Below are 14,545 nucleotides of genomic sequence, written 5' to 3' on the forward strand. Positions count from 1 at the left end.
AGTGTAGCTCTTATTTAGAAACAGCCTGAAAATGAAATCGACAAGGTAAAAAGTGACACAGGCTTTGAGAAAAAAGTTCAAGTCAGTGTTCTATTGGTAATTAAAGGGGCCGTGAACCACTTTTATCGAAGTGGAGAAGGACATTTGGAGTGAAAATAGGCCATTTCAGAAATACTTTGCCGCAAAAAGTACTTCAATGCGTTCAGCAGAAGCGGAGCTATTGGCAATCAGACACAGCCTCCGCTGTGATCCCCCTCCTCCTTCAATGCCTTGTACTGCGAAGGCCTCAACGCTCCGCCTTGGCAATGTCACCGTGCCGCGCATTTTAAATTTCATTCTGGATGTTAACACAGACGCCAGTACTTCCGATATTTGTGCCTACGACGCACTACCGCGTCAGCGAAACGCGGTCGTCCGGCCAGGCTTGTGTCTCCTCCATGGCGTTTGTGCCGTCCTGAAGTCCAACTTAGAATTCCAGGACTTCAGAATAAGTCAGATTTATCACCGTCTGCACTGAAACAATTGAGCTTACTCCGGTTGTACGACAGATACAGCAATCACGTGCACGACTATACGGACGGATCGACTACATCGACCAGTTCTGGCGGTGCTGTGTTTATACCGACGAGAGGAGTAACAATGCGATTCAAGAGCTCACAGCTCTGCGCATTGCCCTTGAATTTATAGACATGGGCCGGGCTTTCAGACTCGAGACCGGCTTTACAAAGTGTGTAGGCAGTTCTCCAACGTGGAGCTCACGAACAACTAACATACGAAATTGTCAAACTTCACAACGACGTCAAGCAGAAACGCCACGGAATTATTTTCCAGTGGCTACCTGGCCATGGCGGGATCAGTGGAAACGATCTCGCAGACAAAGCTGCCCGAGAGTCACATCAAGAACAACACAGCGTTCCCATTCCTCTTTCCAGGACAGACGCTGGAAGGCATCTTCGTCACCTGGCACGCAAGCTCTCTTTAACAGAGTGGAACACCCAAAATATAAGGCGCACTAGGCTATACGAACTGAACCCTTCGCTCCAACTTCGGGATTCACCGACGTGAGGCGACGTGGCTTTGATGGGAATGACCAAAAGTGCGACGTCTGCGGCAGCGAAGAGAACATAGATTTGACACAATAAATGCTCTAACTGCGATCGATTTTTTTCTGACCACTTGTACCGCCAGTGCCCATACCGGCGTCGCAGCTTGCTTGCATGATCTTAGACTGAGCACGTGTCATTTTCGGACATCGCTGGGAAAAGCTGACGTCACAGTCATATCTCACTCCATGAGTGTGCTACCGAGTCGAATGTGAGCAGCTGTGACAGGGACTGTATTGAGGACTATAGACAGCCACCAGCAGCTTGGCGTGCTTGCGTGAACAAATATATGCATTATGAAAGCAACAGCGATCGCTCTTTTTGGACAAAAAAAAAATAACGAATCAAGAAATCAACAAACCAGCCCCGTTTAGTGACAACACCTATTTACGATTACGAAAAGTTAGTGCGGCTCTTACACGCATATATAAGGTTGTTTCCAACTACCAGCATACATATGGCCGAAGCCTACAACCCGTAACGCGCGGCCGTATTTTGATGAAGCCGAAATGCAAACACGCTCCTGTACGTAAATTTAGGTGCACGCTAAATAAGCTCAGGCGGTCCAACTTAATCCGGAGTGCGACCTGCCTGATAATCAGATCGTGGTTCTGGCACGTAATACCCCAGAATTGGGCAATTACCTCTTGCAATTAACCTGGAGTACCCAGTGGCTACGGAGCACCTGACCAATGTGGTGGTCAGGCGTGCGACGCGGCAGAAGGTTCTAATAACCTCTGGAAACTGAACGCGACAACGTTTAACAGACGAACCCTGTCGAGTTAGGTTAGCACAGCAGCTAATCCTGCTGCCTGATAATTCTTGAAGAATTATCAGATCCATTGTCTGGGGATATTATTGACCTTAGTGAGGTTAGATACACAATACGCGGTAGGACTTCTAATTCATAAGGAGATGACGGGCAGCATAGATGAATTCTACATCATTAATGAAAAGGTAGGAGTTGTCGTAATAAAGCTAAATAGGCCATATAGATTAGATGTAGTACATGCCTATGCTCCAATGAATGGAACAGTTTTATGAATATGTTGAATTAGCAATGAGAAAGTTATAAACACAGTATACTGTATTCATGGGCGGCATCAATGCAATAGTGGGGGGAAATCAGGCTGGGCAACAGGCATTCAATTACGGCATTCTTCCGAGGAGCAGTAGATGAGAGATGTTGGTAGAATTCGAGGAAACGAATAGACTCTGAATAATAAATACCTTCTACCGGAAAAGAACCTGCAAAAGAGCTAATGAAGAAACAAGAAATGAAATACATTCTGCCGAAATCAGCACAATGCAGGATATAGAAGTGTTGGGTAGGGTAGGGTAAAAACAGACGAATGCAGGCTGGTGCTCGAAAACAAATATGAAGCTTTAGAAACCGAATAATAATATGTGGTTCTTTATTGGCGCAAGGGCGAGATGTGGCATTTGGTGATGGGCCCTCAATGTATTACGAGAGGAGTGAACAGTTAGTTCCTAATGGTAAATGCAACGGGGCTCTAAAAACGCCTAAAATAATTTGCTATCACTTGCGTAAATAAAGTGCGGCGGCAAACATCTCGTTGATTCTGTGGCAAGTACATGTAGCCTTGACATGGGACGACCGAAGAAGAATTCGGAATACCGTGTATAGCAGCACTTAGCATTTCCTGGCAAAACTGGAAGAAAAGCTAGGTCGATCACCAACTCCACTGTTTGCTGCAAGCTGTCCACGGTCTTTTTTTTAACGCGACAGCGTTAAGGGCCCGGCGTCGGCAAGCGGCGCGCGATGCGGGTGGCGGATGATGTTGATGATGTATGGAGTTTTTTGGCGCAAGTGCCAGGGATGGCGAAAGAGCGCCAAGAAAATCTTAACAATGAACAGCGTGCAACTGAGCATGTCGTATCGTACGCCTTTGTCATATCAAAAATATAGACAAGAAATATTGCTTGTGTACAAATGCATCACGGATGTTTGCTTCGATGTGCACGAGGTGGTCAGTTGTAGATCGGTCTTCTCTAAAGCCGCATTGAAATGGGTCAATGGGTTCGACTCTAGGAAATGTACAAGACGGCGATTGATCGATTGATCATTTTTTCAAAAAGCTTACAAAGGCAGCTTGTAAGCGCTATAGGGCGGTAACTGGTCAGCAATGAAGTATCATTACCGTGCTTCAAAACTGGGATGACAATAGCTTCTTTCCATTTAGATGGAAGATACCCAGCCGCCCAGATGGTATTATAGTTTTATAGTTTTATATTTTAGGAAGCTCTCCGAATAGTGGGTGGAGCTAGACACGCGCTCGAAGTGTTCACCAAGAGCGTCGGCCTGGTGTTCCAACTTGTTCCTTCTTTATCCACCAGGGGCAAGGAATGAATTTGTTGTCCCTTAAGCCTCCTCAGCCCATTCCATACTTTTGCCTCCTGTGTGAATGAATTAATACCGGATAGGAAACCTCTCCCAGCTTGCCCTCTTAGCTTGTAGTCGCATTCGCTTTCCTTGTGATTTAGTTTGCTTAAATTTGATCAAATTTTCCGCGGTTGGGGATCGACGGAGTATGCCGCACGCTTTAATTTGTTTTTTTCCGCGCCTCCTTGCACTCGTCTTTTGGATGAGCTACCGCTTGATTGTGGAATGAACTTGTATGCTGCGTCGATGATAAAATGTTGTGACAAGTAAGTCGATTCCTTAAAATGATTCCATTGGGCGGAGGCTAGTTTCCACCTAGGAGCATGTGGTGGGCAATAAGGAGTGTTCATGAGCACAGCATTTCGCACAAGTTTGGCGGTCTCTGCAGTGGCGGTCTCCAAATGACACTAGATTAGGCAGTTTCTCGTGCTGTTTCACATCACGGAGTTCCAAGAGGAGATCCCCGCTTGCCATCCTGGATGCTTTATAGTCTGGTCCAAAAATATCAGTCAAAGTCTTTGACACAAGGAAAGGTGACATTGTTCGTACTGATTCTCTTTGGTGACCTTTGGGAGGGGAGGGAATAAGCTATATGTGAATTTTTCGGCAGCAACGCCAGCCACCTACCATGGAGCCCAACAAGAGGACACTGCAGACGCCATATGAAATGTCCAAGGTTGGCTACCCACACAAGGTTAACCCTAGGTGCCTGGGAAATTGGAAGTAAAGGAAGTGAACAGAAGACAGGATAGATTGAAAGTGAGAGAGAAAGACGAAGATTTAAGAGGAGGACAGGAAGAGGCAACTGCCGATTTCACCTGGGTGGGTCAGCCCAGGGGTGCCGTCTATGGGAAGCAGAGGCCGAAGAGGTGTGTCGGGTCCGCCGGGGGGCCTCAAAGGTCCGAACACCCGGCGTCGGCTCAACCTCTAGGATCCCCCTTTCCCCAGACACAGCTAAGCCGCGCACGGCTACACGCGGGATGGTCCATGTGCTCGGGTAGGTGGTGTCGCAACTCACCAAACGCCTGCTGACGCAGACGCCCCTGCGGGGTGCGGGTGGCGGAGAAAAAATCATCCCCAACCCCTACCGCGCAGGCCCTCCACGTGCTGCAAGGTTTTGGTGAACAAAAAGTACGACGTACTTTACCATTCGGCGTCGGATTGAAATTTGAATGTACGAGGAAATTTACTCAAACACAAAATACCTTTTCCAGCATTTCTACCAGACCTGCGCGCGTCGGGGCAACAATTCGTAATAATAGCAAACAATTCACAAAATAATAAAAAAAGGTGCTAGGGACTTGGCTAGGGCCTTCACCTTTTAATATAAGACCACGTATATATTGCTCCTTGAAAAACGTCTTTCCAGCAATACATTTCAGTTTAAAAGTGAAGCGGACTTTAAGGGGATCGGTGTACACTTGTTATTATACGCTGGCTTTCCCACGTTCACGGCTGCAGTGAATGAAGCCTACTTGCCGTATGGGAACGATGCGATGCGAACGGGTCCCGATAATGCTATCGCGTTCAACTCTTAAAGGCGAAGCTTTAGCGTCCTCAAATTTTTGATGATGATGTGTGGTGTTTTATGGCGCAAGAGCCAGTTATGGCCAAAGAGCGCCATGCCAGTGTTTGTGGGTCTGCAGTGGAGTGATGAATTCTGAGAAGTAGATGAAGCGTGGCTGTAAAAGGGCCTAAAAATAATCGCTGTAAAGTGCGTAAAATATACATGTACTAAAATCATGGCAATGGCATGAGGTGTACTATGAAATTGAGAGGGAATGACACGATATTTAAAATATTTAAGATGCAGTAATTGGCAAGAAGCACTACTGCCTAAACAGAGGCATGTGCTATAAAAAACTACTATCACAGCGGCATCCTCTGGAGAAAGGATGCGCTACGACCTTAATGGGCTAATAACATGCAGGACGACATCGTTCAAGAAATCGACGACTGCTTTGGCGTTAAAAAGTGGTTCTTCACCAAGAAACATGATGGGATGAAGAGGCACATGATACCGGTACGCTTGAGGAAAATATTTCTTTCTCTCTCTTTCAGCTTCCCGACACTCCACGAGGACACGGAGGGCGGTCAGCCTCTCGCCACATCTACCACAGGTTGGTGTTTCATCACCAGTAAGCAAAAAATTGTGGGTACCATATGCATGTCCTGCTCTTTGACGACAGAACAGGACATCAGTTCGTCGTGTTTTTGTTACGGGGGGCCAGAAACCTAACTGCGGTTTTACCAAGTGGAGCTTATTATTTCTTTCCGCATCCCACAAGCGTTGCCAGTGGCTTCGCAGTTTCTTTCGCAGGGAAGGCTTCAAATCCGTTGCAGGAACAACAGCTGTAGGGGGATGTAATGCCTGATATGTAACTGATGTGGCCATTTGGTCTACTCGAACATTACCCTCGATGCCTCTATGGCCCGGCACCCAGCATATAATCACATGCTGGTTAGATATATATGCTTTAAACAGAATAGAATAGAGCTCATTAAGTACAGGATTTTTGTGTTTACAGAGTGATTGCAATGCTTTCACAACACTTTGCGAGTCTGTAAATATGATAGTCTCTTTAAGTTTTGATTTCATTATATACTTTACAGCCGATAATATTGCATAGGCCTCAGCCGTAAACATACTTGTCTCCGGGTGCAGTACACCGGATTCCGAAAACGATGGTCCGATGGCTGCATAAGATACCCCGTCATGTGACTTGGAAGCGTCTGTGTAAAACTCCGTACACGAGTATTTAGATTGGAGTTCTAAGAAATTCATTCTAATGTGTGCCTCTGGCGCGTGTTTAGTGACCTCTACGAACGATGTGTCACACTCTATGGGCTGCCACTGCCACGGCGGCAACAGTTTCGCTGGAGCCATAGGACATTGTTCAAGCAACGGAACACCCATTTCCTCACTGAGGTTCCTCACACGCAAAGAGAACGGCTTTCTCGCTGCAGGTCGATTATGGAAGAGTGTGGCAGCGGTCACGTCATTTATGGTTGAATAAGAGGGATGTTCAATGTTTGCTTGTACTTTCAGAAAATATGTAAAACTGCTGTATGACCGCTGCAGATGAAGTGACCACTGATTCGACTCTACGTAGAGGCTCTGGATTGGACTTGTCCTGAAAGCACCAGTAGCGAGACGGATACCCAAGTGGTGAACGGGGTCTAGAATTTTTAATGCACTTGGCGTTGCAGAATTAAAAATTATAGACCCGTAATCAAGGCGTGAGAGGACAAGGACTCTTATACAAGTTAAGCAAACACTTTCGATCACTACCCCAAGTCGTACGCGACAGAATCTTTAAAAGGTTCATTGTCTTCAGGCATTTTGCCCTCAGATACTTAATATGAGGAATAAATGTAAGCTTCGAATCTAAAATAATGCCTAGAAACTTATGCTCGCTGCTCACAGAAAGCGCATCTCCTTTGATTTCTATACTGGGGACAGGCGTTATGCCTCTCTTGTTTGTAAAGAGTACGCAAGTGCTCTTCTGGGCGTTTACTTTAAAACCGTTCTCATCTGCTCATTTGGACAATCTGTTTATTTCCAGCTGCACTTGTTCGCAGATGGCAATATTATAAGACTCAATGCGAACAAGGTGGTCTGTTGTGGACATACCTTCCCTGAAACCACGTTGGAAGGGGTCTAGTAATTTATTTTCAAGGAAACAGATTAAGCGCCTGTTGATCATTTTTTCAAATAGTTTGCACAGACAGCTTGTTAGCGCTATTGGCCTGTAGCTGCTGGCTAGGGACGGGTCTTTGCCTTGTTTAAGCATGGGAATGACTATAGCTTCCTTCCACGAGGACGGGGATATATCCATGCGCCCACATGACATTGAAAAGATACAGGAGTGTTTTCAGCGCTGCAGGATTCAGGTGCTTAATCATTTCATATATGACACGATCACCGCCTGGCGCCGAGTTATTGCAGCAAGCGAGGGATGCTTTCAGTTCAGCTAAAGTAAATGGATAGTTGTAGGCCTCACTCGATGAACCTTTACGTTTTAGGGGCTGTCGCTCTTCGCGTTCTTTGACTCTCAGAAATGCTTGTGTGTAGTGGGACGCACTGGAGATATATTCAAAGAGTTCGCCCAGACAACCAGCCTGATCTTCCAGGCTCTCTCCTTGAGTACTTACTAAGGAGAGTGGGTGTACCTCCCGGCCTTTTAATTTATTTACTCGATTCCACACTTTCGTCTCATCCGTGTAAGAATTTATACTGGAGATGTACTTCTCCCAACTCTCCCTTTTAGCACGACGACGTGTTCTTCTACCCTGGGACTTGATTAGTTTCAAACAAATAAAGTTTTCGGCGGTTGGAGAGTCGCGAAGTCGTCCCCAAGCTTTGTTTTGATTTTTCCGTGCTTCCTTGCATTCTTCGTTCCACCACGGGATACGACGTTTATTAGCCAGTCTGTTAGTTTGACGGATGCATGTTGTGGCAGTCGCAATTATAAAGCCCGTTATATATGCTACAGCATCGTCTATATTTAAAGAGGCAATATCATCCCTGCTTAAATACGTTTGTTCTTGGAAACGTTCCCACTTAGCCGAGTCAACCTTCCATCGGGGAATGTGTGGGGAACATAGATCTTGTTTTGTCAGTTTTAACATGATTGGGAAGTGGTCGCTCCCAAAAAGGTTCTTCAGAACGGACCACTCCAGGTACGGAATCAGTGTACTCGACACGATACTTAAATCTATAGAGGAGTATGTGTTGTGAGCCATGCTGTAGTAAGTTGGCTCTTTCTTATTAAGTAAACATGCTCCTGAAGAAAAGAGAAAGTTTTCAATTAGGCGTCCTCTCGCATCGCAACGAGAGTCTCCCCACAATGTGTTATGTGCGTTTAAATCTCCGACAACTATGTATGGTGCCGGAAGTTCATCTATGTAGTTCTGAAATTCAGTTTTATTAAGTTGACAATTAGGAGGGATGTATATAGAGCTAACAGTGACTAGCCTGTCAAACAATACCCCTCGGACAGCAACTGCCTCTAGGGGCGTACGAAGTTTCAGTTCTCGACAGGCAACACCTCTGTCAACTACTATAGCAACACCGCCGGATGACACGGAGGTGTCATCGCGGTCTTTGCGAAAGATTGCGTATTGCCGGAGAAAGTTGCATTGTGTAGATTTAAGGTGTGTCTCCTGAACACACAGCACCTTCGGATTAAACTTGTGTAGGATTTCTTTGACGTCATCGAGGTTTTGTAGGAGTCCTCTGACGTTCCACTGTATTATTTGTGTATTCATGTTGAAAGTGTTTTTTGTGCTGTGTGTAAAGGAGACTAACTTAAGCTACAGAGCCCTTGTCGGGCCCTGTGATGCGGGATTTTTCTTTTTTGGAGCGATCGCGAGATTATCGCCGCTCCTGAGGCGCTGGTGGCGCCGTCTGGCCGGTTGTTGTGTCCATCGCCTCTTGTGAGGCGCTGGACACGCGGTCTTGCGAGCGGTTGGTTTGACGAGAATGCCTCGCCTCGAGGGACGAGGCCCTGGAGGCCACCAGCCCGGAGGTCGATGGCCCCTTCTTGTAAATTGGCGGAGCAGCGCTAGCTGCAGCCGCCGAGGGGGCGGATGGCGTCACTGCCGGCTCACTGTGTGTGGGCCGGACAGCCGCCGGAAGCCGTTGCGACGCGCCACTTCGGCAAAGGTGTTCTTTGGCAGGTATCACACTCGCCTACGTGCCTCTTTGAACGAAATATTTTCTTTGACTTTGATTGTGACAATTTCTTTTTCCTTCTTCCAGGATGGGCAGGACCGTGAATATGCGGCGTGCTCCCCATCACAGTTCACGCAGTGGAAAGTTTTTTTTTCATGTTTCAGAAAGGTGTTCATTGGCACTGCATTTTGCACAAGTCTGACGGCCTCGGCAGTTCTGTGAACTGTGCCCGAATCGCTGGCACTTAAAACATCGGAGCGGGTTAGGCACGTATGGCCTGACACGGATCTTGACATACCCGGCCTCAATGGTCTCGGGTAGCACACTAGAACCAAAGGTAAGAATAACATGTTTCGTTTGGATTTCCTTTCCATCGCGCCTCATCTTAATTCGCTTTACGTTAACCACGTTCTGTTCTTTGAGTCCTTCCAAAAAGTTCTTCCTCAGTGAGCTCCATCATGTCATCGTCTGAGATTACACCACGAATGGTGTTCATGGTACGGTGAGGGGTGACCGTAACTGGGATTTGCCCGAAAGAGACTAGTTTAGGCAGCTTTTCATACTGTTTTTTGTCGCGGAGCTCCAAGAGGAGGTCACCGCTGGCCAACTTAGTTGCTTTGTAGCCTGGGCCTATAGCTTCTGTCATACATTTGGAAACGAGGAACGGTGAGATAATCCTCACAGTCTTCTCTGGTCTTTCACTGTGTACTACATGGTAGCGCGGGAAATTCTCTATTTGGTGGCCAAAAAACTTGAAAACATCTTCGGTGCGCCCCTGTTTCTGGGGGCGATCAGGGAGTTTGGAGAAAGCACGATCCATAGGTATATCTAAATTTCGGCACAAACGCCAGCCGTCCACCATGGAGCCCAACAAGGGGACGCCGCAGGACATATAGGAAGCAAGTCATGCAGACGCCAACTGTACGTTGCCGCTATAACCAAATATGTACAGCCAAGGTTGGTTGCACAACACAAGGTTAACCCTCGCTGCCTGGAAAGTCGGAAGTAAATAGAAGAGAGGAGAATACAGGAAAGATTGAAAGAAAGATGGAAAGACGCAGATTGGAGAGGGGGACAGGAAGAGGCAACTACCGATTTCCCTCGGGTGGGTCAGTACGGGGGTGCCGTCTACGTGAAGCCGAGGCCAAAGGGGTGTGTTCCCTCCGCCGAGGGGCCATAAAGGTCCAAGCACTCAGCATTGGCTCAACCCCCAGGATTCTGTTTTCCCCGGACACGGCTAAGCCGCGCACGGTTAGACGCGGGAGGGTCCAGCACTCGTGTGCTCGGGTGCGTGGTGTCGCAACACACCAAACGCCTGCTTGCGCAGACGGCCCTGCGGGGCTCCAATTTTTTATGTATGTACTTTGCGGCATGCTTGCATCACGCGTACACAGCAACCGCCGAATATTCAAGCGAACTATGACGAGTACCCTTGAACCGCTTCTGCGTACACGGCTACGCTGCCTCGAAACAAGTCTAGCTCCATGCCACAGCCACGGAGCGGGTGACGATCACCCCCTCCGTGGTTTCCAATGTTGTTTCGAATGTCTTGCATTATTTTTTGAACGAAGTTGTGTGCAGAAGTTGTGTACCGCAGAAGAGTGTGAATAAGTTCTTGGAGACATTAAGCAACCAGACCGCCCAGTCAAGCCGGTCAGGTGCAGCGAACGATCGCATGCCTGCTGTACAGGTAGCATCAGGCGCGGATCCAGGGGGGATGTCCGGATGTCCTGACCCCCCCCCCCCCCCCCCCTCAGATTTTTGCATCGCCCCCTCGCTGACAGGGGGATGGCCCTGTCGCAAAAAAATATGGCCACCAGCATTCTAAGCACCAGCAAAAATATGGCACCAGCACTAGCAGGGGGAGCTTTACCGTGTGGCAATGGAATTGCCGAGGATTTCATCACAAAAAAGCACCTCTCATGCAGTTGATAAAAACATCTCCAGAGAAACCAAAAATAATTATGCTGCAGGAAACCTTGGCGGATGAGATCAGCCTATCCGGATACAAAGTGACATGCAGGGGCAAAGAGCCGGGTAGGGGGCTAGCCACGCTCGTAGATAAGCAAATACCATTCATAGAACATGATTTGCGCCTTGGACTAAACAAATTAGAATACTTACTTGTGGAAATAATTTTGAAAAGGAATAGAGGCAAACCGCAAAGCCTCTTTTGTATCAATGTTTACAGCAGCCCTAGCGACACGAAACAAAGTTTCAGGGCACTTCTTAATAAGACTATGGCTGTTACTAAGCACGCTCCACTCATTTTTGGAGGAGATTTCAACGCCCCACATCAAACCTGGGGATATCGCTGGAATACTAAGAAAGGGGATGGACTCTGGCATCTAGCTGCAGATCTTAATCTCTCCCTCATCACTGACCCAGCTTATCCCACTAGGTGTGGTACGTCTGCGTGCAGGGACTCCACCCCAGACCTTACTTTTGTATCAAATTTAGCGAACGCTGGCTGGAATAATTCCAATATTGATCTGGGTAGTGATCATTACATATTACAAATAGTATTGGAAGCACCCTCCAATGAGATAAAGCACTTTAACTACATTGACTGGGATCTTTTTCGGAAAGCAAGGAAAAGCAGAGCTGAGACAGAGACAGGACAAAAGAAAACACTCCAAACTTGGACCACTCAGCTCAGGGAAGATGTAAAGGCGGCAACGAAGGCTATTACTACTGAGGAGGATATCGAAATCATGGACAGTAGGCTGGCGCACTTGATTGAAGCCAAACAATCTATGTTAAAAAGATGGAAAACGCAACGGCTGAACAGGAGACTCAGGAAGCGTATAGCATTGTTGAATAGGGAGATTGAGGAACACTCCAGATATTTACAGCAACAACAATGGGATGAGCTTTGTAATACCATAGATGGTCGAATTAAACGAGGTGGAAATTGGAACTTACTTAGACATTTGCTTCATGAGAACGACACGAAATCTAATAGGAGAACAGCAGTAGCACGACTCGTCCATCGTGAGAATCAGGACACAACGGACGAGGCCATTCTTGATCGGCTCGCAGCTAAGTATTTACCACTTAAGGATAGCAATGAGAGTACAGACCAGCCTGAATATACAGGGGAAGACTGTGAGCTTATGAATCAAGAGTTCACAGAAAGCGAAGTTCGCGCAGCCCTGTACGACCTCAACAGTAGATCCGCTGCCGGTCCAGATGGCATTTCCAATAGGCTTTTGAAAAATCTGGACGATGACTCTATAACGTATTTAACTGAGTATTTCAATGAACTCTGGAAAAACGGTGATTATCCGAAGGAATGGCGAATTGCTAACACAATTCTTATTCCCAAACCAGGCAAGCAACTCAATCTAGATAACCTAAGACCCATATCGTTAACATCATGTCTGGGCAAAACCATGGAGCATGTCATACTTAATAGACTGACTAAGTATGTAGAGAACAGAAATGTTCTTCCGCATAACCTGATCGGTTTCCGTCCTGGACTTTCGACTCAAGATGCAATGCTTTTAATCAAACATCACCTTATTCTTGCTAGCCCGCTACATACGAGAGCTCTCCTAGGCCTAGATGTAGAAAAAGCCTTTGATCGCATCAAACACAAGGTCATATTGAATATCCTCTCGGAGATGGGATTGGGTAAGCGATTGCACAATATAGTCAAAGCCTTTCTCGGTTGCCGTTCTGCTTGTCTCAGGTTAGGCGAACTCCAATCGACAACCCTGGAACTTGGGAATCGTGGGACACCACAAGGGTCTGTCCTATCTCCCATGTTATTTCATTTGGCAATGTCAAAAGTGGCTCGAGTTCTCGCGCAGATTGAAGGTATCCACTTTGCAATATATGCAGATGATGTAACAATCTGGAGTGCTGAAGGTAATATGGGACAAACAGAGACCAAACTACCGGAAAGCATTTATGTGGTGGAAACCATACTTGAGGGTATGGGACTGAACTGCTCTGCTAAAAAATCAGAACTATTGGTACTACGGAGCAGTAAGCGTGGGCGCAAGCCGAACGGATATATCCCAGAGGAAGAACCCCGCATTGACATATACACCAAGAATGGAGAGCCAATCAGGCAGGTGGAGACTATTAGGGTGCTAGGCCTCCTCCTGGAAGCGAATGGATCTAATCGCAGGATGATACAACATATCTCTAAGAAGTCTGAAGAAGTCATTAGACTTCTGCATAGAATTACAAATAAGTATAAGGGGCTAGGAGAAGACAGTGCCATAAGATTGGTACATGCATTCGCATTTTGCCACTTCTGGTACGTGGCAGGCATGCTACAATGGACACAGGCTGATAAGAACAAGCTAAACGCTTTAATCAGACGACTTATAAAGGTTACACTAGGACTTCCCATCAGCACTGCCAATGATAGATTATTGCGCCTAGGGCTGCATAACACACTAGAAGAGATAGCTGAGGCTCAACAGGTGGCCCACCAAGAGAGACTAATGAGGACACGACCTGGAAGGGCGCTACTTGAAGAAATAGGCGTAGAAAGCAACAACCAAACCAACAAAGGAGAATTATTAACAGAATTGCAAGCGGGACTACGAGAAAAAATTAAGACGACCCCGTTCCCTAGGAACATGCACCCGACACATAACCTCGAGAGACGGAAGGCAAGAGCCAAGGCACTCCTTCAAGACATAGATCAACATAAGCAGCAGGCGGTGTTCGTTGACGCTGCCTGGGTTAAAAATAAGGATGCGTATACCTCCGTTGTTGTAGACACTCAAGGTAACATACGGGATGCCATCACCGTCTATACAAACCAAACCAACAAAGGAGAATTATTAACAGAATTGCAAGCGGGACTACGAGAAAAAATTAAGACGACCCCGTTCCCTAGGAACATGCACCCGACACATAACCTCGAGAGACGGAAGGCAAGAGCCAAGGCACTCCTTCAAGACATAGATCAACATAAGCAGCAGGCGGTGTTCGTTGACGCTGCCTGGGTTAAAAATAAGGATGCGTATACCTCCGTTGTTGTAGACACTCAAGGTAACATACGGGATGCCATCACCGTCTATACAAAAGACCCAACAGTAGCAGAACAAGTAGCCATCGCCTTAGCCATCCGGGCAAATCGGTGGACACATATTTACAGTGACTCTAGAACAGCCATACGCAACTTTACTAACGGATATGTGACACGGATAGCAACCAAGTTACTAGACAAGGTCAACAGTGAGAGGATCGAAATTCGCTGGTTTCCTGCACATCTGGGGGGTGGTGGACGGAACTCGGAGAAACCTCAATGAGGTGGCAAATGAAGCAGCACGAGGACTTTCTAGCCGTGCTCTTCAAGACTGAGCAGCTTACACTTCACATGGGGAACACAGGGAT

The 14,545-nt window shown here is 46.9% G+C and overlaps 2 protein-coding genes across 2 annotated transcripts in view; one reads left to right on the plus strand and one right to left on the minus strand.

Annotated features, from left to right (window-relative positions):
• The window catches only part of LOC119433586 (uncharacterized), a 62,719-nt gene that overhangs the window by 33,863 nt on the left and 14,311 nt on the right, over positions 1-14,545 (plus strand). The window lies entirely within an intron of this gene.
• LOC119432387 (uncharacterized) overlaps positions 1-14,545 on the minus strand; it is a 38,299-nt gene that overhangs the window by 11,081 nt on the left and 12,673 nt on the right. The gene's annotated exons all lie outside the window — the stretch shown is intronic.

Source organism: Dermacentor silvarum, chromosome 11 (genome assembly GCF_013339745.2).
Source record: "Dermacentor silvarum isolate Dsil-2018 chromosome 11, BIME_Dsil_1.4, whole genome shotgun sequence".
NCBI classification, from domain to species: domain Eukaryota; kingdom Metazoa; phylum Arthropoda; class Arachnida; order Ixodida; family Ixodidae; genus Dermacentor; species Dermacentor silvarum.